Consider the following 24,177-nt stretch of genomic DNA (forward strand, 5'->3'; position numbering starts at 1 on the left):
CATAATCTAAAAAATTCAAAAAGGGTGAATTTTTTAAAAAAAAAAACATAGAGGAATGAAAACAAAAAAGAATCTGCTCTATTGCTCACACTTTCAAAATGAGACAACAAAAAAGCCATTTATTTAACACGCAACGGTCTATCAAAGAATGTTTGCCCAGGAGGTATTTCTCACCTCCCTGTCAATTCTTAAAAGAAAAATCCAAGCTCCACCATCTTGTCCTATCTTGACATGTTTTCAGATTGTGAAAAATGACACAGGGAAACGAGAGCAGCCTTAACTGTTATTTTGTGACGGTCCAGAGGATTTAGTAATTCTTGGTGGAAAACATTAGTGAAGATCCATTAGATAAAGAACAGATTGCCTCATTTCTGCTGCCTCAGGATAGGACTGCAATCAACTGGCCGTATTTCCTAGGAAGACAGGGAAATACCTGGGCAGAGCCTCTTCTCCTGGCAGTGTTTTCAGATGTCCAGAGAAGTCTCTGAGGCGTTCTGGTTGGCTAACAACGGGGCTAGTCTACAGGGCGGGGTGTGCAGACATGGGTCATTACAGATTGGCTTACACCTACAGAGCAGAACTATCCACAATCCCAGATACGTTGTGTGTGCTCACAGACATGTTCTGTGGTAGCCAGAAATTAAGGGAGATAAATTTTATGGGATGAATGTGTGTCTTCTGGAATGACTAAATTTAGAATTTTCCACAAATATTATCAAAGTTACACGATCTGCACTACTGCTCCCCAATTAAGAGTAAGTTTTGTGTTTCTTTGTTTGAATGATATTGCCCTTCATCTTTTTTATTTTTTTAGCAGAATGAGCCAATAATGATAAAAATACAATAATTACCTCTCTGCATACTATATATTACTAATTACAGTAACAATGATGCTTCCAAGATATGTTAGTGAGGTAGTGGTTCCTAAACGCCAGTCCGGACTGGTGGAAAATTTTTCCCAGAACATGCCAAAGTTTTTACCAGTAAATTACAAAATAAGAAAAATGAGAAGAATGCAGTGGTTGATTAAAACAACGGAACTTACTCCATTTACAAGTTTGTCATTTATTCTGATATTGTGCCATGCTTATTCTCTTGGTATTAAAGAAACATCCCTCTAGGACTAGAACGACCATGAGAGGGTGGGTAAGATATGCTACTGTTTTGTTGCCTGAGGTCTCATATAGCCATAGGGTGACATGTCTGGAAGCCAGGCAAACCGACATGCCCCACTGTACCTCAGTGTCCCCATCTGAAAAATGGAGACTGAGGAAAGCACTCTCCCCGGGGGTGTGAAAAGTCCTGCGTCCCTATTGTGCTGTTCTCCAGGAATGCCTGACATAGAGGACGTTCCATATAAGAACGACTAAAGATATTCGTGTGTTTCCAAATCCTGCAGCCAGTGAATGGCAGAGCCAGGATTCCAACCTGTACAGTTGGGCTGTGTCTAGACCCTTTACCTGCACGCACCACTGCTTTAGAGTCACGCTGATTCACACCATTAAACGCAAAACGAGTGTGAGAGGCAACCACTAGGTTAAGGCATAACCAGTTTCAAAACTATCCAGGATGGAGGCAGTCAGCCATGGAAACGGGTAGTTGCCTTGTTAGCAACTAAAAAACTAAACATATCATCTGGATGGGAGGAAAAGAAGGGAACCAGGTGGGCTGTGCTCCCCAGGGGTCCCAGCACTCCTGCAGCTGTTGTGTGGGGTTAAGAGGCTTAAAATAAAAGCCCGCACAATTGTCAGCCTGACCTAGCCCTGTCTCAGGCCCTGCAGGAGACAACATGTTCGTAGAAGGAATATGCATCAGCTGGTTTTTAAGAACTCTAGATTTAGCATTAGTCATTGCTTTGCTTCTAAATGTTCTAAGTTTTCCAAAGAAGCTGTGCTTCTCAAAAGCATACACACACACAGCATTTTCAATCATCATCAAGGCTCCATTTATAAGAAGAGTAAGGAAGCATGTTCCCATCAATACAGAAGGAAGGAAAAAGAGAGATTTTGAGGTTTTCTGCCATCCTCTCTTACTTCGGCAGCTAACTGAAAGAAAAAATGATGGAAGCCTTATAGGCTCCTGGTCCCCCATCTTGCTCTGTTTTGTCCATTACTTGCATTTCATTAGCTCAATGTAAACATCCCTGCTCTTGTTGCTGCCAGGTTAGGAAAAGCTATTTAGCCTTCCAGGAAATCACCAGCACTTTGTACTTGTATCTTGATGAGTGAAAATTTGATGGAAGAATGAACCAGCAGGACTGAGCGAGTGTTTGGGGACCCATTACATGTTGCTATTTCTACAGTTGATCATGCCGGAGAATTTTGCCAATTAGCACGGCCTTCTCAAAGCACCCCACATCAGGAGAGCTGGCTCGCTCGTGTCCTCTCCTGAAGCCTCAAACTCTAAATCCAGCTCAGGTCTTTCATCGCTTGTCACAGTCTTGTAAACAACTCCAAACAGCTGCAAAGGTTTTCCTTCTTTTGCCGGTAACCTTGTTTCCCGTACATGGAAAACACGAGAGACGACATTTTGTTCGGGACTTCTTTTTTCATTAGTTTCTCTGACCAGGGAACCATTGTTACTGAAACAGATGTTGTGGGGTCCAAGAATAGCTCTCAGCTGTCAAAGGCAAAATAAGAAACTGTGCCCAGACCACGCAGAACAAATGACTACAACGAGGGGGTGCTCGAGACCAAACAAGAGAACGAGTTAGCACTTCATGTTAGCAAGCTATGTGTTTGCACAGCCTGGACATGCCTAACAGGGCTCCTGCATTCCCCTCTCTTACGAACAACCAACACAGAGGGCAGGTACAGAGTGAGTGCAAAGCCTGCCCCTCCCCAAATGAGAACACAGAGATTCACACTCAGGAACCATAGTCTAGCCAACTCACCAACTGGAACTCAAAGTCCCTCTCCCACACTCTTACCCAGTCTGTAATATTAGGCAGGTAACTCCACGTAATCTAGTTTCATGTTTAGAATGACAACTAGATTTTTTTTCGGGGGGTGAGGGGAGTCAGTAAACATAAAGTATAAATGCAACACCGGTTTATCAGAGTTGTATGCTAGTCAGCATTTTAACAACAGGCTCTCTGAGGAGAAAAGTCCTAATTGTAGTACTTTCCAGTTTCCAAGGTATAAGCATTCCCATGATGATCGATTTCAAGCTGTCAACATGACATCCCCAAGCAAAGAGATGGGAAGAGATGAGTAGTGTCATATGGTCATATAGTGATACACAAACACACACAGGAAGAAACACCGAGAGCATCAGTAATTGAGAGTTGTAGTAAAATAATTACCAAGTTATGATAGGAGTATTTATTGCCTTTGTTCACAATTCATGCAATGGTACATTTCCATGATTTAATTGTTGGTAATGACTGTGCTTGACAACGGTTCCCAAGATTCCTGAAAATTTAACAACAGGCTCTCGTATGCCAGTCGAAGCCAGCTCTGCAGCATTGCAGGCCACCATCACCATAAGAACAGCTATTTTTTTAAGACTTTTTAAAACATTTATTTATTTTAGAGAGAGAGAAAGCAAGCAAGCAGGGGAAGGGGCACAGGGAGAGAGAATCCTGAAGAAAACTTCACGCTGAGCAGGGAGCTCAATGCAGGGCTCGATCCAAGGACCCTGAGACCATGCCCTGAGCTGGAATCAGGAGGCAGCTCCTTAACTGACTGAGCCACCTAGGCCCTCCTGCATGGCCAGTGAATACTGTTCCATTCAGACTGCAGTCCTCAGTCTCGCAGGACATCATCTGAGAGCTTGTCGACGCCCACCCCCCACAGTCCTGACTCAGAATCTGCATGTAACAGAATCCCTAAGTGGTTCTCGGGGCACAGTAAAGTTTGAGAAGAACTGAGCTAACAAACAGTTTGAATGGATGCTAATTTAGGGAAATAAATATATATATACACACAGATATATAATTTATTATAATTAAAAATTAGTGACTATATCCTTAGAGCATCACTTTTTTAACTGCTAGAATCAAGAAAAAAAAAATTTTAAGAAAACCTCCAATAATCGAGATGCTTCAAGACAGCTGCAAAGTCCATAAAGTCCCAAGACTTTTGTTTGAGTAATTCTGGATAAAATGTGTGTTGGCATTCCTGCAGCTTTGGGAGTCAGAGATTCTGCTGCTCAAACTTTTGAGTTTCAATCCCAGCTGCCAAGTTTGCCAGCAAAGGAACAGTGTAAAAATTATTAAACCTCTCTATATCTCAAATTCCTCATCTATATAATGGGGGGGATCTTACTAGTAACTACCTCCTTGAGTGGTTGTAAAGAACAGTGAGATTCAAGTGTTTTCCCTAGCACCTGGCATCCAGTAAATGCCCAGTAAACCTGAGTAACTAGTACTATTTCCTAGAGGCAAAGAATTCCAAACTATTTTATATGTATCAACCCTAAAATATGTTTAAAAAGAAAGACATGCTTTCCTTGGTATGCCATCTAAAAATTCTGGTTTTGATCAGAAACTTTTAGACTGTCCTTAGTCCCTAAGATTTATAAGCAAAGAGAGCAATGAAAATTACTTCTAAAATATGTCCAAATTTCAAAGTGATTTGTCCTAACTCAGGGAGTCCCCTGGGGTACTTCTGGGAAAGGGTCTTTAAAAAGACTCAAAGTGGGGTACCTGGGTGGCTCAATGGGTTAAAGCCTCTGCCTTTGGCTCAGGTCATGATCCCAGGGTCCTGGGATCGAGCCCCACATTGGGCTTTCTGCTCTGTGGGGAGCCTGCTTTCTCCTCTCTCTCTCTTTGCCTGCCTCTCTGCCTACTTGTGATCTCTGGCAAATAAATAAATAAAATATATTTAATTAATTAATCAATTTAAAAAAATAAAAGATACTCAAAGAAGAGAAGGCCTCTTCTGCTCAACTCTTGTGGAGGCACTGCCTAGAACTCTATGTGACAGTGACCTCAGGGGCATCCAAGATGGCAGAGAGAACAATGGAAGGAACCCAAACAGTGGGGATGCCAGGAGCTCCTGCGTCCAAACCTGAACAACTGGACCAGTGCCAGTTAAGGACTTCTGTCCTTTGTGATAACAAGTAGGCCTTAATGTTGAAGTGAGGTGAGTTTACTCTTCTTTCATTCACAGGGACACATCCGATCTCTTGCAAATCTCTTTAGGTTAAATTGAGGCTCGAACTGGTAGCAGTTTGTGACAGCCAGGCTTCACAACACCTGTGGGTTTCAGGCCGGCTTTTTTTTTCTTTTTCTCTTCCCTTCTTTTCTCCTCCTCTCTCCTTTTTCTTAGCTAAGCTCACAGTAAGTTTGACCATTTCAAATTTTTCAGACAGTCAACACTACCTATTTGTGTATGCAACATGTCCAATGGTATGACTGCAGCCAAAAATGTCCCCAGGAAGCTGTAGACAGCCAAAGAGGCATTCAATTCCAAATTTTGTGCTTTTGAGTAGATTTTCTCTAAGTAACCATAGGGGAGACAGCAACTATGGTATAAAATTACACCAACACAAATCCAAAAAATTACTCAATTATGAAAGAAAAATAATACCATTAAACTGGCTGTTTGGTATCGTGTAGGGAAGAAAAAAATTGATTTATTTTCTAACTTTTGCTACATCCAGCCAATATTGTTGGTATAACCAAACCTATTTCCCCCCCTGAAATATGCAACTCCTGGAAAATGTATTCAGCAATGACTTACAAAAATAAGTTAAATCAAAAGAGATCTGATCAGGAAAAAAGAAATTACTACAAGTGATTTCAATGCAGGGAATTGGTTACACAAGTGCTAGAGAACCTAAGAAACCAAACTTGTGATAGTGAGGAGCATAGTTACAAAAAGGAAGTCATTGCCATGCTGGGCTGGATACACAAAGGGAAAAGACGCTAGTGGAAAAACCATTATTGTTCAGAAAAAACTGGGGTGCCTGGGTGGCTCAGTGGGTTGAGCTTCTGCCTTCGGCTCAAGTCATGATCTCAGGGTCCTGGGATGGAGCTCCACATCGGGCTTTCTCTCAGAAGGGAGCCTGCCTCCCCTTCTCTCTCTCTGCCTGCCTCTCTGCCTACTTGTGATCTCTCTCTGTCAAATAAATAAAATCTTTTTAAAAATTTAAAAAAAGAAAGAAAGAAAGAGCGAGCTGGATCAAGTAAGTCTGGTGGAAGCCAGCGCCACAGGGGAATCATTGCTAAGATACCACCAGGGGCCCAGAGCAGGCTAAGAAATACCTACTCTTCTCTCTTTTGCCAGCCTCCAATCCCCCACCAGAGGCTCCCACTCATCAAAGCCAGCCAGAAGCCAGATATCATGGAAACCTGGGAACTACAGCCTACAAGAATCAAGATCAAAGCTGAGTACTAGAAGAGTAAGCCATGGGTCCAAGAACAATGGACCAAGGATCCTCCCAAGGGCTTCAACTCCTTGTAAAGAAACTAGTAGTTTAATTTATTATTGCGTTTTCTCTCAATTCACTTAAAAGTGTTTCAGAGGAACATGAGGGTCAAAGATACTTTTATTCTACTTTAGTGGGTCTTCCAATCAACATACATAAGAATTAGTTAAACTTAAAGATGATAGGGACTACTCTAACTCTTTAAAAAGAAACTTCAGTACTGAGACCATTTTAATTCAGACACCAACTTCCAAGTTGGTACATGGGCTTGAAAATGAAATTTGGGCAGAAAATGGGCAGACATAGGGCACAACTGAAAACATACATCTACCCACCCACTCTCATATTAAACCAAAAGAAGGAGGAGGAGGAGGGAAAAGAGAAAACCGGAAGGAAAGAAGGAAGGGAGGGAGGAGGGAGGGAACTGCATTCAAATCAGAAATATTTTAACGACTATACGAGTCACAACATGGATATCAGCAATGACCATTTAGCCTTCGAGCATTTTGTCTTGGAAAAACACCTATTCATCTTCTAGAGCCTAACCGTGTTTCTATTAGCTGGGTTGAAACAACTGGCTACAAATGGTGTTTTACATCTTTGAAAGACATAACTCTTTCCTTTCCTACATGATATTTGTCTTAAAATGAAGTAACACATTTTCTGAAGATTTAGGAGTTTTATTCTACCCATTATTCTATCCCTCAGGGTGAGTTTGCTGGCTTACGGACCTAGCCAAGATTGAAAGATTCCAGTCTGATTCTTAATTTCAGACTGTGTAAAGTCCCACTTTAATTGAAATTGAAATCCCACAATTATATTAGAAGAGTACTTTCTCAATGAAATTTTTTTGGAAGGTTATCTTTTTCTAAGTTGTATAACTAGGAAATGAAACGGATCATCAAGAAAATTCCTTGGGTCTTGTGCATGGCCCATCAAGGAAATGTTTAGGTCATATATCAGTTCACTTTTTCCTTTTTTGCCACCCCCTTTTTGTATTAAGTGATTTTTATCTACAAAACAAGATGACCCAGGGCACTACAAAATGATTATAAGTTGATATTAAAAAGTAGGAAAGAGGAAATTTTAAACAAGATGAGTGTAGGTGATTGAATACCAATTACTTGAATAAGGCATATACTTTTTACCCTACATAGAAAATCAACAAGGTGTGTTAAAAAAATATATATATATCTTCTGTATTTAGTGAGTGTTTGGAAATGAAATGAGAATATTAAACTTTATAAAGTGTTTGGTTGGTTGCATTAGATGGGTACCACCACTTCATGAGATGGACTGATGAAACACCTTTATTGCTGTCAGAACTCAATACAACAGTTCTCATCAAGCAGAAAACACCACAGAAGTATTGTTTGGCAAGAATTTAAAGTCATGTTTCATATCAGTAGAAATTATGCCTAAGGGCTTGTGTGTGTATGTGTAGACTATCTATTAGCTCCAAAGACGTGTTGGCTTTACCCTGAGAAGACACTCAAAACCAGGATATTGAAATACTCGAATGTTCATAAGAATATTAATATGGATGACTCCCAACAAGAATGAAAAAAGGAATAATGTCCAGGCTTCCCATTACATCCAGCACACTTTTCTAGAAAAGCACATACTTTAAGCTATTTATTTGTCTGTCCCCTCTACTAAACTTTAAATTCCTTCAAATTAGGGGTTGTATCTTTCAATCTCAACCCCTCATGCTAGCATACTCCGCGACATGTTGGGAATTTTAACCACGGTTTTGAAATAATGAGATGACAAAATAAAAGTATTATATTTACTTGCATTAAAATCTTTTATAAATGTAATTGGAAGTGAATAATACTATGGAATCTAATCCTCAAATTTGGCCTAAAACACTGGTCTCTTAAGGTAGTATCAATATTTACTCTATTTGCTTAAGGAATTGTCACAGTGTTATTGATATTGGTCATGCAAATTAGCCCCCTGGATAACTGCACAAGCTTTGAGCTTGCTTTGTTCAAGCAAATAATTAAATATATGAATTTGGACAAAGTCATTACTTAAATTTCTTATCTCAGTTTATAAATCAGTAAGATTTGTGACTTGTAACAAGACATTTAGCAACACTTAGTAAATCATAGTAATTGCTCAGTGCAGATCATTGCTATTTATAATTTATAAGAAATTCAAACTTTTTTTAAATAAATTCAAACTTTAGGGCACCTGGGTGGCGCAGTGGGTTAAGTTGCTGCCTTCGGCTCAGGTCATGATCTCAGGGTCCTGGGATCGAGTCCCGCATCGGGCTCTCTGCTCAGCAGGGAGCCTGTTTCCTCCTCTCTCTCTGCCTGCCTCTCTGCCTACTTGTGATCTCTCTTGGTCAAATAAATAAATAAAATCTTTAAAAAAAAAAAAAAAAGAAAGGAATTCAAACTTTAAATTGTACAACATAAAGATACTAATATTACTATAAATTTTTATCAAGAAATTTGGGCTAAATGATTAAATTGTCATTTTAAATGCTATTTCTAGCTTCTTTGAGTTTTAATTTTGTAAAGATTTACACATTACATTTCTTGAAGCAAAAATTTATCACATTACACATGCTGTGAAGAATTTCTTAATGGTTCTTAAAGATAAAAATAAAAAGCAAAAAAAAAAAAAAAATGTACTAGAGTGCCCAGTGGTTTGGGTACTTTTTTTTTTCCTTTTTTTTTAAATTAATTTTTTATTTTTTTATAAACATGTATTTTTATCCCCAGGGGTACAGGTCTGTGAATCGCCAGGTTTACACACTTCACAGCACTCACCAAAGCACATACCCTCCCCAATGTCCATAACCCCACCCCCCTTCTCCCAAACCCCCTCCCCCCAGCAACCCTCAGTTTGTTTTGTAAGATTAAGAGTCACTTATGGTTTGTCTCCCTCCCAATCCCATCTTGTTTCATTGATTCTTCTCCTACCCACTTAAGCCCCCATGTTGCATCACCACTTCCTCATATCAGGGAGAACATATGATAGTTGTCTTTCTCTGCTTGACTTATTTCGCTAAGCATGATATGCTCTAGTTCCATCCATGTTGTCGCAAATGGCAAGATTTCATTTCTTTTGATGGCTGCATAGTATTCCATTGTGTATATATACCACATCTTCTTGATCCATTCATCTGTTGATGGACATCTAGGTTCTTTCCATAGTTTGGCTATTGTGGACATTGCTGCTATAAACATTCAGGTGCACGTGCCCCTTTGGATCACTACGTTTGTATCTTTAGGGTAAATACCCAGTAGTGCAATTGCTGGGTCATAGGGCAGTTCTATTTTCAACATTTTGAGGAACCTCCATGCTGTTTTCCAGAGTGGCTGCACCAGCTTGCATTCCCACCAACAGTGTAGGAGGGTTCCCCTTTCTCCGCATCCTCGCCAGCATCTGTCATTTCCTGACTTGTTGATTTTAGCCATTCTGACTGGTGTGAGGTGATATCTCATTGTGGTTTTGATTTGTATTTCCCTGATGGTTTGGGTACTTTTTACCCGGACGTCAAATTTGCTAAAGTTATTCGATTATTTCAAGAAGAAAATTTTCTTAACTAGAAAAACAGATTTCCCTACAAAATATAGTTCTAGATCCAGAACTATATAGTTATAGATAGATAGATAGATAGATAGATAGATATAGTTATAGATCCAGAGTCTTCTTTCTGGATCTTCTAGGTTATCCAATTACATAGTGGAAATTCTGATAGACTTTTTCCCCACCACTCTTTAAACTATTAAATGCATAGGCATAGGAAGTAAGCTGGATAGTCTCTATACGAGAGCTTCAATTGCCAAGTCAATAATCCTTGCCTGCCCACCAAAATGCCCTTGTAAGGAAATGGCCTGGCTTCCATCTGCTATTTGAGTGTCTGATCTTAGTGGCCTGGGTATCATGAGATACTCTAATCAACCCAGTAAATATATTAAGAGAGCCCCTGCCCCAAGGATAACCCAAGGATAGCCAGTGATATCTGACGTGGCCTAGACTTAAGAAAAGAAAAGACAGCTTGATCAATCAAACTCCCTTTCTCTGTGATTTTAAGTGAGAAATACCCACAGAGCCTTACTGCCAACTTTAACATAAATGCTGAAATGGCACCAGAACAGCAAGAATCATGACGAGCCAAAGCCATAAACCAGCCAAAGTAATGGCAGAGCTGAACATGTTAGCACTGAAAGAAAAAAAAGAAAGAAAGAAAAAAAAAACAAAACAAAACAAAAACGAACAGCGTGGTTGCCCAGCAGGAGAATAGATCTTCCAATGAGGCTGTAAAACTCCTAGAAAGCCTAAGAAGAAAGTCCCAGAATCTGCCTTCTTTCCATTTCAGCTTTATTCAGTTCCAACCCACGTATATTCTTCCAGTAGCTTCCTAAAAGGAAAATAGCTTTGCTGCTTTCCTGGTAGTAAACATTGGACACTGTGAAACAAACAAAATCTTTAATATGATAAGCATTTTTTAAAAACCACTAATAGCCATTAGTCTTCTCTCTAGAAAATAGTATTCACATATGATTTTTCATAGCTGATTTGTAGCTTGCATTTTTTAAGTTAAATGACATGAACACATTTCCATGATCATAAATATAGCTTTGTAGCATTACTTCTAATGGCTCACACTATGCCATTGTATCCATATACTGTAATGTCTAACAGAAATGCCTTCATGATAGACATTTATATTATCTCCAGTTTTGCTCTGTAATAAGTAATGTGGCGATAAATCTACCTCAGCATTCTAAATATCTTCTGCATGTATTTTTATTTAACTGTCCAATTATTTTCACTACTTAATATTTTTTGAAGTAGAATTATTAGGACAAATAGTGTATGTTTTTATTTTTGAATCAGTAATCCTATTGGCAATTTTAATCTCGTAAGATACTCATTTTTCTAAACCATTGTTAAATGGTTTTCCAAGAAGATAGGTGAAAAATACTATCTCATTCCTGTTTTAATTTGCTTTTCTCTGATTGATATTTTTTGACACTTTGTATTTCTTTTTTTAAGATTTCATTTATTTATTCGAGAAAGAGAGCACAAACAGGGAGGAGAGGGAGAAGCAGTTTCCCTGCCAGCAGGGGGGCTGACTGTGGGACTCGATCCCAGCACCCTGAGATCATGACCTGAGCCAAAGGCAGACCCTTAACCGACTGAGCCACCCAGGCGCCCTCTTTGTATTTCTCTTCTTGTAAGTACCTATTTATAAACTTCACCCACTTTACTATGAAATGTCGATTGTTTTCATTGACTTAAGGAGTTCTTTATACATCAAAATCATTAATATTTTGTCTAGTATATATGTTATGAATATTTCTCCAGTATGCGATTTGCCTTTTAAACTGCATAAAATACCTTTTGCTGTCAAATGTTTGAAATATTTTGTAGTCAGAGTTACCACCTCTTTACTTTATGATTCCTGGTTTTCTTGTCACACATAGAATGGCCTTCCCAAGAACAGAAAAATATTCATCCTAACTTTTTAAAGGATGTTTATGGAGTCATTTTTTATATTTATATATTTGATCCATCTAGAATTTATTTTGGTATGATTAAAGTAAATACTTAATTTCTTTTCCCTCAATTTGGAGAGTCAGACCAGCACCAATTTTTGACTAATATATTGCTTTTCCACTGGCTGATCCAAAATGCTACTTTTATCATGTACTAAACACCAGGAGAGATGAGAAAGACTGTGGACATAGCAGCAAAGCAGTTTAGTGCTGGAATTAGAAAGACTTAATGTTCACACTGACTAACTGTAACTTTGGACAAGTTCCTAAATCGATCTAGGCCTCAGCTTCCTTGTCTAAAGTGTGGAGACAATAATGCCTCCTAAAACCACACAAGGATAAAGTGATAAAAAATGCGCCACACACTCAGCCAGGCATCTGGCACAATGAACATTTCGGTAAAATTAGTTCCTAGCTGGACTTGGGGTTATTATTAGATTTTCTTTTCAGTCCTATTAGTCCTGTGATAAGTATAATTATAGTGCAATCCTGTAATGAGTGACTCTTAATTATTATGCTTCATACCTACTGAGGCAAGTGTTTTGCATTAATATTTTTCTTAGAATTATCTAAGCTTTATTAGAAGATTATTCGTTAGAAAATAGTTTTCTCCCTTGAAGTAACTTGAGTGGTGTAGCTAAAACAATAATAATTATTTAATCTCTCTGAGCTACAGTTTAAGCACATATGAAAAGTATGGAATACCTACTCCTTAGAGCTTCAGGGAAGGCTGGATATGAGTGGCCCAATCCAGGGCCTGAAGCAGAGAAGTTCAAGAATAAGTAGTATTATGGTGATTATCATCTTGATTATCATCTCTCATGATATTCAGGCAAATTATTACCACAACAGCTTTAGGTTTTGGAAAGTGACAAGCAGAACTCTGGATTGGTAATGATTACTGTGCAATCATCAATTCCAATTGTAAATGCAAACTGAACAAGACGAAAAGATTCCTGAAGTGCCTACAACATAGGATTAGTACTACTGGGGTGGACTTTGATACAATAATTAGAAAACCTTTGCTGGAGGAGGAGGAGGAAAGAGTGGGCAATTCAACTTTCATTACTCCACGGGCCCAAGACAAAACAGAAACTTGGTTTGAAATTGCAAATATCTAGGTTGTATTTTGCAGAACTTGATGCAAGGGCATGTGTGTAAGGGTCTGGATGAGGGATGATGCGGAGAGCATTTGTTACTCCTTGAAATACCGTGTCTACAAGGTAAATAACTATGCACACTTTTAAGGATGTTTATGGACTCAAAATTGAAATGGCTTTGAGAAAACAGATTAATGAGTCATTTCCTGAGAGTAAGAAGACCTCTGGGAATAATGAAACTTGCTGGCCTCCTCCCCTTCCTTCCTTCTTTCTTTACTTCCTTCCTTTCCGACTTCCTCTCTCTTCCTTTCTGACTTCCTCTCTCTTCCTTTCTTCTTTCCCTCACTCATCCATTCAACCAATAGGGCCTCCTCTTACAATTCACTCTCTGTCATTAAAAAAAAGAAAAGAAAGAAAATGTTTATTGTTCTCCTTTACCTCTGAGAGAAGGGAAAGGAAAGAATTTCAGAACTCTAGTCAAGGTAAATATCAAATGTATTATTATTTTTAATGACTCTTCCAGGGGAGGGGAGTTCCTCATCCAAACCACCCACACAAAATACCTAAAGTACAGTATCTTCTCAGCGTGAGCGTAAATCTACTAGTCATAAAGTAAAAAAGCAGAAAGAAGAAACAAGTGCCAAACTCCACTTTCTCTCTCGTTCTTTCTTTCTTCTTTTTTCATTCTTTCCTTCTTTCTTTTCTTCTTTTTTATTTTTTTAAATTTTTTATTCTAGCTAATGCATTAAAACCAACGGATGTCAGATTTTAAGAGTTTAAAATACCTACCGTACACTGGGTAATAGCCATCTGGGTAAGACTGAATGTGGCCAACAGTCACCTTACCTTTCAGTTCTGAGGTTATGTTCACGAAGAGATCTGCAGTTGGTATCACATTGCACAAGCTCCCGGAGCTTGGGGGAGAATAATGACACGAATCAATAATGCTGTCTGGGAAATGACTTAGAATAAAATATTACAGAAGGGCACGAACATCACCCAGGGGGAGACTTCAGTGTTGATTAAATATGGCTGCCTCAGCTCTCTTCCACGCAGTGACAGATGGGGTAGGAGTGCTTACTTTGGCTTTTGCTGCATTTTCCTGAACTAGGGTTACTCAGGTAGCATGAAAACAGGGCGGTGTATGCCAGCTCTTTTAGCTTCGCTGCATTTGGCTGCCCCCTGCAGGCCAAAACTGCACACACAAGCAAAGAATTTCCCCACCGCTCTTCCAACAGAATCCACAGCTTACAGGAAGTTTGTCTCTGATGCTCTTCAAAGTATCCTTGCGAAAAGAAAGACATTTAACCAACCAACACTCGCGCAGAATTCTTTTCACCAATCTCCACATCCCAAAGAAAACAACAGTTCAGTTCACTGAAGTTAACAAAATAGGTTAAATAGCGGAGAAAAATTAACAAACTGCTCCAAATAAAAATGAGAATTTAAAAAGTAGCTAGATAAATATCAACTTCAAATCATACTTGAATGCACGAAAAAAGAATGAGCACAAATTTTCACTTCCAGTGTCAATAAATCACTGTTTCTTATTTCTTCCACATACAAACTGCATATCCTGCAATGTCATAATCAGGAAATCTAGTGTTTTCCTTCCATTTTATCAGACTCTACTCTGAACTTACCATGGTGCAAAGCTAAAACAAAAATCAACACCATTTATCCTAAAATATCATATATCCTACCAATCCTTTATTTTGGCCTTTCACAGAGGCTAAATTAATTTTTTAAAACAAAACAACTTATTTTATTCATGGGAGTGAAAAATGTAGGTGGCAGAGGAATTAGCCTTCAGTAGTCTGGGCACCGAATTTCCTCTGTGTGTGAATGCTTGTGTCTCTGGGTTCCCTGTGATTGGAGACACAGGTCCAGAAATGCTCGCTGCCTACTCAGCTCTGTTATAAATTTGACTGAAACCATTAGCTAGAGTGTAATGAATTCCATGTGTCAGTCTTACTTGGCATTAAAAAAAAAAAAGATGGGATTTTTAGAACACACAATAGTGATATACCCACTCTGGATTATATACATTTTGTTTGTCTGTTTTTGCAACGAGGATTCCTTCCATACATAGATTTTAAACAGTCAAATGGACATTTACCTATTAACTGTTTGTTACAACTCCTGCTTTATAAATCTACACTTTCAGCCATTTTTTCCAGTATCTTACTCCATGGGAATTACTGAAGCAGGAAAACAGATTAACTTTTTCTGGCCACTGACACCTAGAAACTTCTTGTTGATAATTAGGTATACTCGAGATACTTCCCCAAATGTTGCATTCCTTGAAATTTTTATTTAAAAACAGAAAGTATTTTGTTCAATCAATCTAATTTGTAAGACCTCAAGCTTATTATGTGTTCTTGTACCATTCGTATGTCCTAGAAACAGTCTGTTTTGTTTCTTTTATCTAGTACCATAAATAAAAACTAAAGAAGAATCTCCCAGAACTCGTTTATGTGGAAGGATTTTAAATTTATATTCAATTGGCCACTCCCAAAGATTTTTAACTCAGATACTTAGGAAAAGATAGTAAGTTGTGTCTTTTAACAAAAAATCTTCTTTAAAATATAACTGTAGGGGTAACTGGGTGGCTCAGTGAGTTAAGCCTCTGCCTTCGGCTCAGGTCATGATTTCAGGGTCCTGGGATCGAGCTCTGCTCAGCAGGGAGTCTGCTTCCCCCTCTCACTCTGCCTGCCTCTCTGCCTATTTGTGATCTCTCTCTGTCAAATAAATAAATAAAATCTTTTATAAATAAAATATAATTGTGCCCCTTTAAAATATATACATGCACAAATACAGGTAAGTACCGACCTCTCCTATACAACATACATTGTTTATTCTTGATTAGCAGAGATTTTGAAAGAAAACAGTATCAGAAATCCAAATTTGCATTATTTTAAGTTGAAAGAAAAATTAAAATGTGTTACATAATAACCTCAAAACACCAATCAAATCGTTAACACAATGACTCATAACTATAGGTAACAAACTAGCAAGTTGGAATATAAGACACTGAAAACCTCTATTCCTCATTCCTGAACAGTTAATTTTGCTATTGACACATGGTTGTCTTGTGAAGTAGGGTGACCTTCCTTTACACCAGCAGCCTTGATTCTGATAACTGTTTGGAATACAATAAGAGTATTTTCCCATACACTCATGAGTTTGGGGGAACAATATTTTTCTTTACAGACATTATCTAAATAATGACTTGAGGAGATATGCATGCTTCCTTGCTGGAAGCCAGGAAGCATTATCATGGGAAAATGACAAAAGGGAAGAGCTTGGGCAGAGTGTACCCCCATCACCAGGGTGATCCAACAATCAGTGGACTGCCTGACCTTATAGAAGAGCAGCAATCCCAAGCTGGATGGCCTTGTGATTACAGTAGTACACTGGGTCATGGCCAACTGTATCCATTCCCTGGAGCTACCACACACACTGCATGGCTTAAAATGACAGAACTTTATTCTCCCACAGTTCTGGAGGTCAGAAGTCCAAAATCAAGGTGTCATTGGGGTCGTTCCTTCTGAGACTCCACAGGAGAATCTGTTCTATGCCTCCCTGCTAGCTTCTGGTGGCTACCAGTGACTCTTGGCATTCCTTGGCTTGTAGACACATTGCTCCAATCTCTGCCTCTGTCTTCACATTTCCTTCTCCCTTCTCTCTTACAGGGACACTTGTCATTGGATTTAGAACACACCCTAATCCACAATGACCTTCTCTTGAATTCTTTAACTTGATTTCTTCTGCAAAAAAAACTTTTCCAAGTAAGTTCAGATTCAAAGATTCTATGTAGACATATCTTCTTGGAAGGGTTGGGGGGATGCGGGGAGGACACCATTCAATCCACTATACTCTCCAAGGTTAAATTTATATAACATATCACAGCTACTGGAAATCATGCCCACAAGGCCAAGGCAGCCCTCTGTCAACAAGTTTTCACCCCATTGAGTCACAGCCTCCATTGTCATTGTCATTTGCTGAATCAAAGGAGGGACCAGAACTTCATTTAAATCTTCACTGGAGGCATTCTTATGTAACGAATTCAATAGGATCTCTTTATGCTTCCTAAGTGTACATATCTAAAAATAAGCTGAAAAAAGTCAGTAGCCAGAGAAGCTTCCTAAGACTGATCCTGTGGCAGGTACCATGTGGAGTCTCTATGGAAACATGTCAAGAATTCCTGTGATTTTCTGATTCATTCATTTATTTATTTATTGCCTAGAATTTGCTTCTAATGCACCTCCATTAAAGTGATAAATAGAAATCATTCTAATTGAGAAATCACATGTAGGCAAAATAAACAAAACAAAAACAAGAAGTGGTGCACCTGGGTGGCTCAGTCGGTTGAGCCTCTGACTCTCCGTTTAGCTCAGGTCATGATCTCCAAACTCAGTGGGTTGTCTGCACACGGCTTCCTCCTCTCCCTCTGCCCCTCCCCAACAAAATAAATAAATAAATCTTTTTAAAAATTTTTACAAAACAAGGAGTGACCAAAGAAATCACATGTTTGATGGCTCATTAGATTTTTATCACTTGCACCTAAGATCAAAATTAGAGTCCTTACACACACCACGAAAATGAGCTAATAGGCTTGACCCAGTTTTTATTCCAGTGTAAAATAAAATTAATTCATGATGTTTACAGCTGTGGGTAGATGAAGAGTTTATACATGTTCGTAAGTGCACACACTCATCTATGCACCGCCCACGTATAATTCACAAATATTCATAGATTGGCTCTCGAAGAGTTTTGTTCTTATCAATTGACTTTGCAGTTCTGAGGTTCCCCCACCCCCCCTTCTTTCTTTTTCCTCTTTTTTTTATTTTTTTAAATAAAGTTTTCTTTCAAGTCCTCTACTGTTACCGGGCTTCGGCCATCAAAGTCCCCTTGTAGCCATTTTCATTTACCTTGTGACTCTGACCCTTTGTGAAGCTGAGCATTTTCAGAGGTAAGCCGATCCAGCAGGTCCCCAAGGATGTTATTCTCATTTATTCACTCAGCCCTTTGAATGCAGCAGCCCTCACTTGGCAGCCGTTCAGCAGACCAAGATTCAAAGAGCACACAATCCTTTTTCTTCCAAGGGCCTTTCAAAACCTGGTCCAAGACTTGTCCAGGAGCTTTAATGGATGTCAGTCATTTAGCATGTTACATTTCATTCATGGCTGCCAGGGAACGTGATGAGTCGGGAAGGAATCAAAGAAAACGGGCAGACAATAGGGGTCAGGGATAATTTTCAGAGCCTTTTGTGACGTGACATTATAGAGGGCATTTTTGAGTTGCCATTACTCATGATGAGGGAGTTAAAATAGAGGAGTTAATGTACTTGTATTTAAAGCCCCACCAAAGCCTCCCAAACAGCTTTAGAGCCAGGATTTCAGGAAACTAGGGATCAGTGTGAAACGTGGGTGCTCTGGATCAGAGACAGCTGCTCAGTGGGGCCTTCCTTGTCCCCCCAGGTGGGTGATGGAGGGATGGAGTCCCTTTTGTGCCATCTGCACGGACACCTCTGACAGCTGGCTCTCCTTTTCTGAACTTCAAAACGTCGGGGGACAGGCTCTGGGGACCAGCAATAAGACAGGGAAGCTCACTGACAGTCCCAGAAGGCAGAGAAGGGGGAATGGAGGCGAAAGCACAGGGCTGCGTGCCTCTGTACCTGCCAACTGGTGTGTCACAGACAAGCTAAAATTACTGACTGGTCAATTATCTGATTAAAAAGAGCCCTTCGTATGAGGTTCTTTTTTTTTTTTCAATCCAGACTGAAATCTAAACCTTCTAGAAAGTTACCAAAACTTTTTTTTTTTTCTTTTTTCAACTTGGGCATAATCAGCAGTTACGGGGTGGGGGGAATGATATAAAGGTACAGAAAGAAACACTTTGTTACTGGCTATAGGCCATAAATTGTTCCGGGATTTTCTTTTTTTCTCTTCTCTCTCTCTCACTCTCTCTTTACCCCCTCTTGGGTCGGACAGCAATGTTATGAATTTACTTGAAACTACTGGCATCAGATTTAATCTTTCTTATCTTCACACACACAGAGAGCTACCAGGCTGATTGTATTTTTAAATTAATAGAATCAATCGATTAAAAAAGGTACCAGTGTTCCCCAAAAGCAATTTATTTTTTATTAGTTTTACAATTGCATTGAAATCCTTTTAAATTATAGAGTTCATGAATTATACCTCTGTCAGGCAGCATCAGAACGTGTCTTTATGGCTCTTGGATTCCACAGAGGCTGTTGTGGTTTGAAAATAACAGAACAATGTGCTGCTGCTTCCCCAGCCAGTTAATGACTTACCCCATAGTTAAAGGCCCCAAACCACACAGGGCAAGCGGGCTGAGCCACCCGGGCCAGGGCTGCCTGGCTGGAGCTCGCAACCATAGGGAAACCATCCCACGGCCATTATTCAACACATGCTGAGTTGACTTCTTGAGATTTTATTAATAATTTCTCCATAATTTATGCCGCCTTGTTTGTTATCTAAGAAGGAAAAAAAAAAAAAAAAAAGACACTGCAAAGTTGTGGAGTCAGCAAACAGCAATGCGGAGGAAAAAGTTAAAATGTCCGAGCTAAAGCCAAGAAAACATTCTTAATCCTTAGACCCAATACCGGGTGTGGGGGCTGTGGAGAGAGGTCCAAAAAATCGTGCCCCTTTGTGAGAAAAACAAAAAGGAGAAGGAGGAAGAGAAAGACAAGGAGAAAGAGGAGGAAGAGAAGGGGAAAGAGGAGAAAGCAAAAAGGAAAGAGGAAAAAGAGGAGGTGGAACAGGAGGAGGAGGACGATGGGGGATGGGAAGGAGACAAGAGGGCAGGAGGAATCAAGGAAGAGAAAGTCTCATCTACACAAAGTCCATTTCTCAGTTCACAGATAAATGACCTGGTCTTCCCGAATGAAGCATTTACAGTGAAGAATACAGCAGTCACTAATGCACAAAGATCTTCAGAAAACCCTATCCAGAGGGATGCCAACAATAGTCGATTTTATTTAGCCTGTTCGCGTCACACGACGTTTCTACTCTATCGTCCCCAAGAAATTCCACAGGCACCTGCAACTTCGTCTTTTGTAACTTAATGCAACACCTTCGTGATTTTCATTATAGAGCAAACATCCGTGTTGACCTCTTTCTCTCCAGGGTAGCTTCTCCCGCCCAAGATGCAAGGTCACAGCCCGACCCATGCGTGTCAAGCGACACAGCAACTACGGTAGTCAGACTCACAAACCTGGAGAGAAAAGGTTCCTGCTACAGCTGCTGACGGTGACTTGGATTTCAATGGATTTTACTGTTGTCACCTACTACCTTGTCCCCTTTCCTAAAAAATTAAGAGACGGTAAGAAGAGGAAAGACGTAAACGCGAGTGTGGACCCGCTCTGCGCGCGCGCATGCGCACATCTGTCTGCGAGGGCGGAGGGCGCGTCCGCTTTATGCCCCGGAGGCACAGGAGTGTCCCGAGTGGGTGTTTTCATGGAAATAAAAATGCGCCTTAGCTACTAAGAGGAAAAGTGGACCCGAGGCCGCGACTCTGCTTCTTGGAGGAAACAAGATAGAGTATTGCCAGGGACTCGACCTCCGACTCAGAAGGACCTGGCAGCCTCGCCTACCTCTCCCAGGTGAGCGCGCAGACCCCGCCCAGCCCTCCTCGCAGCCGGTGACTCCCTGAGACTGAGTCACCCCGTCCGTAAATAACTTTAATTATTGGCAAAGCCTTTTCTTCTAGGAACCTAAAGATGCCACCCCGTGACTGCTCCCCATACCCTAGCTCTGCAGAAAAATCTACCCGGTCTTCTGGAGAACAGCCTTTGAAATTTTTAACACAACTTGTCATTTTCTCGGGTTAAATGAACACATTCCCCCAGTTACTCCTTATATGATATGGTTTCCAGACACTTCACGGCCCCTCCTTTGAACATGTTCCAGTTTGCTGTCAACTTCTCTCTTAAAATGTGGTGCCCAGGACTCAATACAGCACTTCCTGTGTGACCGGCAGAATGAGGTTAGACTAATAATTCCCTTGATGTGAATGCTATATTTCAATTAATAGAGCTTATGACTGACTTAGGTATTTAGGAACAGATGCACACTCTTGGGTTACGTGAACTCGCCTTAAAACCCCCAATTTTTTTTTTAACATTTCTCACCAAATCATATTTTCACCATTCTCCACGTGAGGCGTTGATTATTTAAGTCTAAATGTAAAATTTTTTCATTTATCCTGTTGCACTTCCACTTCTTTGATGCAACCGACCTTTCTAACATATGCAATACTTCTAGTGAATTCTTTTTTGTTTTCAAACTCATTAGCTAATCCTCCTAATTTTGTGTCACTCACAATTTTGATAAAACTTCCTTCTTTGTCCAAGGCATTGAACAATAAAGAAAAGAGAAGCTCCTTTACAGACCAAGAATTTAATGAAGTTACCTGACACCTAGCATTTAAGAAACATTAGCAGTTAACATCATTAAAACCCTTCAGAGTCCTTCCTATGGTGGACATCATGCCCATAACTCATAAAGACTTGTAAAAAGGCAAAATGGGGGTGGTAGGGAAACAGAAATATTATAAAGGAAAGAGAGACCAGAACTTGAAAATCAAGATACCCATGAGAAAGCCACTTTGTTGTCCCCATGGTTGAGATCCTGATGGTGGTCAGGAGTCTGGTCCAACTCATACCTTCAAAGTTACCCCTGATTCCCTTTTGCTCCTGGGTTTCTATTTCCACTACTGTGAAAAAATAAAAGTGAGAACTCGTAAATAATTTAGAGTGGAAGTCCAAAATTCTGTATTTTATTCTAATAAACAATATTCTCACCAGGTTTTTATCAGTAAAATGGAGGTCGGAAGTGACTGTTAAAAGATTTATTCATTTATGCTTTAAATAAATAACTCCGTATTTTTATGGTGCCATGATAACAAATTACAGGATGTTTCCTGCTGATTCCAATTGCATCTTAAGCATTTATATGCGGTATATTCCCTTTGGCACAATATCATAAAGTTTAATAGTATACCTTCTGAAAAATATTTTTAAAATATTGTAGAAACAACTGAAAAAGTCCTGAAATCTAGTAACTGCTGTAATTTTTTAATTATTCTGTTCCTTCAGTGTATCTACTTTTGTTCTTTATTTATATACAAAGTATATACAAAATATATAAATAGTCTTTACAGTGTGTGTTTCTGATGCATATTAAATAAGTCCAAATAAATGAAGGTTTTCTAAAGTAACATGCTATCTCTTCTTTCTGTCTCCTAATTGCCTATTTACGTTGTTGAGAAAGGCAAAAATAGTATTTATTCTTAGGAAAATAGGATTTATAATATGGAAGGAATATAGATCTTGTATTTATAAACTTTAGACCACTAAAAAAGTTAAGTTATATAATAAAATTAATCAGAACCCTAGAAGCAAACAAGAAGAGGGGTAGATGATACTTACATATCCAAAAATAAATGTAAAATATACATTTCTACCAATTTCTTATATTTTTCCACTGTTTAAGGTATTAAAGAACCTGATTTCTAAAAGACTATCTGATTTCTTACCCATATCTATATTTTCCATCTGAAAGCTAATTTTATATGAAAAAATAAAGTTCTAATTATGCAACATTTGAATTCTCCTTAGCTTATGAGAAACATAGACACACATGCATTCCTCAGTTAGAATGGAATACTGTTAAAGAGCGATTAAAAAAACAAGGATGTAAAAAAAAAAAAAAAAACAAGGATGTGATATTTTTTAAGAGCCCCATGGCTGAAGGAGATGGTAGAAAAGACTATCATATATGGCTCGAAATCATCTATGTCATGGAGGAATCTCACCTTTTTCAAACCACCTTAAGCAAAGGCATGTACCTGTTCTCTGTGCACCTTGATAGTCTGAGACTGACCAGGCTCCCTACTGTGACTGGAAGCTCATTTAATCCTGGACTATTGTCCTGCTCACCTACCCCAGGACCCCGCAGTTATGAAGACATGAATGAGTAGGACTGAAGGGGGGTCAGGACTAATCCAGTACTTCTTCTCCAAAATGACTTCCTCTCCAAGGAAGCATAGGGAGTCCCTTTACTGCATTGGCTTCTGCCTTCACTTACTAATGTGTGTGTGTGTGTGTGTGTGTGTGTGTGTGTGTGTGTGTGTGTGTGTGATAATCTGGTTATTGATTCTTTTAAAGTTAACTGACACTGGATGCTTTTAATCTACCCACACAATCAATAATGGCTGAGAAAACCAATAAGAAAGAAATTCTTCCAAGTTAAGACAACTGACAAACATAGAATAATTAAAAGTAGCTATCATTGTACTAGGGGACCATTCTTATTTGGTAAATCTCTTTGAGAGAACAGAGGCACCAGCCTTTGTTAGCCCCATTTCTGCTATAAATCTGTTTCAACCTCACTGATAAGTTATTTTTTCTGACTCCTGTGTAAATACATCTATATATCTAATACCACTTTCTGAATAATTAACTATTTACATTTTTCTGATTTGTTCATGACTTGGTCTTAGTAATTTCTGTATTCTAAATATGTTATTCTAGAATTCAAAAGTCTCTCTTATAATCTTTATAAGGGTTTCACACTTACTTTTCTTACTTTTATTCATTTGAATACTCCCTTATTTTAATTTAATAAAAAAAAATCCACCAATTTACATCCAAAAAAGGTGGATTGAACAGTTTACTTTTTTTGAGAGCTTACAGAGCACAGAAGTAAGTACTTTCATTTGTTACTGATAATCCTATAACATAGATCCTATTTTTATAGTCACATTACAGATTAGGATACTGTGCTTCAGAGGGTTAAATAATGTTTCAAGATCTCATAGCTAAAAGTTATGGAGCTCTGAGAGAAGGAATAGCTCTGCTCAGATTATACTGATTCCCATCTATGCTTCCTTCCCTCAAACCAGCTTCTCAAACTCCAACATGAGCTCACGTTTAACACCTGCCTTCCTTAATGCCTGTGTTCATTATTCCCTAAATGAGAAATGCCTGCATCTTCCACTGATGTGCTCAAAGGTATGTGTGCGTGTGCATGTGCGTGTGCGTGTGTGTGTGTGTGTGTGTGTGTGAGATTGAGAGCGAGAGAGAGAGAAAGAAAGAGAGAGAACATGGAATGGGGAGGCAGGGTTAAAGAGAGGAAGAACTTAACTTT

At 39.1% G+C, this 24,177-nt stretch overlaps 1 protein-coding gene across 3 annotated transcripts in view; it reads right to left on the minus strand.

The window, feature by feature from the left end:
• LOC309865597 (uncharacterized protein) overlaps positions 1-24,177 on the minus strand; it is a 49,016-nt gene that overhangs the window by 18,413 nt on the left and 6,426 nt on the right. Inside the window, exons 1-2 of one of the 3 annotated variants that reach the window (XM_082732107.1) lie at positions 13,997-14,186; positions 13,844-13,911 (exon numbers count right to left, since the gene is read on the minus strand). The gene's annotated coding sequence lies outside the window, so the exon portion shown is untranslated. Of the gene's footprint in view, positions 1-13,843; positions 14,187-24,177 lie in introns of those variants that run through there. The other 2 variants (XR_014312191.1, XM_082732106.1) reach the window with 2 other exon arrangements.

The sequence above is a fragment of the Mustela nivalis genome (assembly GCF_964662115.1).
Source record: "Mustela nivalis genome assembly, chromosome: 5".
Classification (NCBI taxonomy): domain Eukaryota; kingdom Metazoa; phylum Chordata; class Mammalia; order Carnivora; family Mustelidae; genus Mustela; species Mustela nivalis.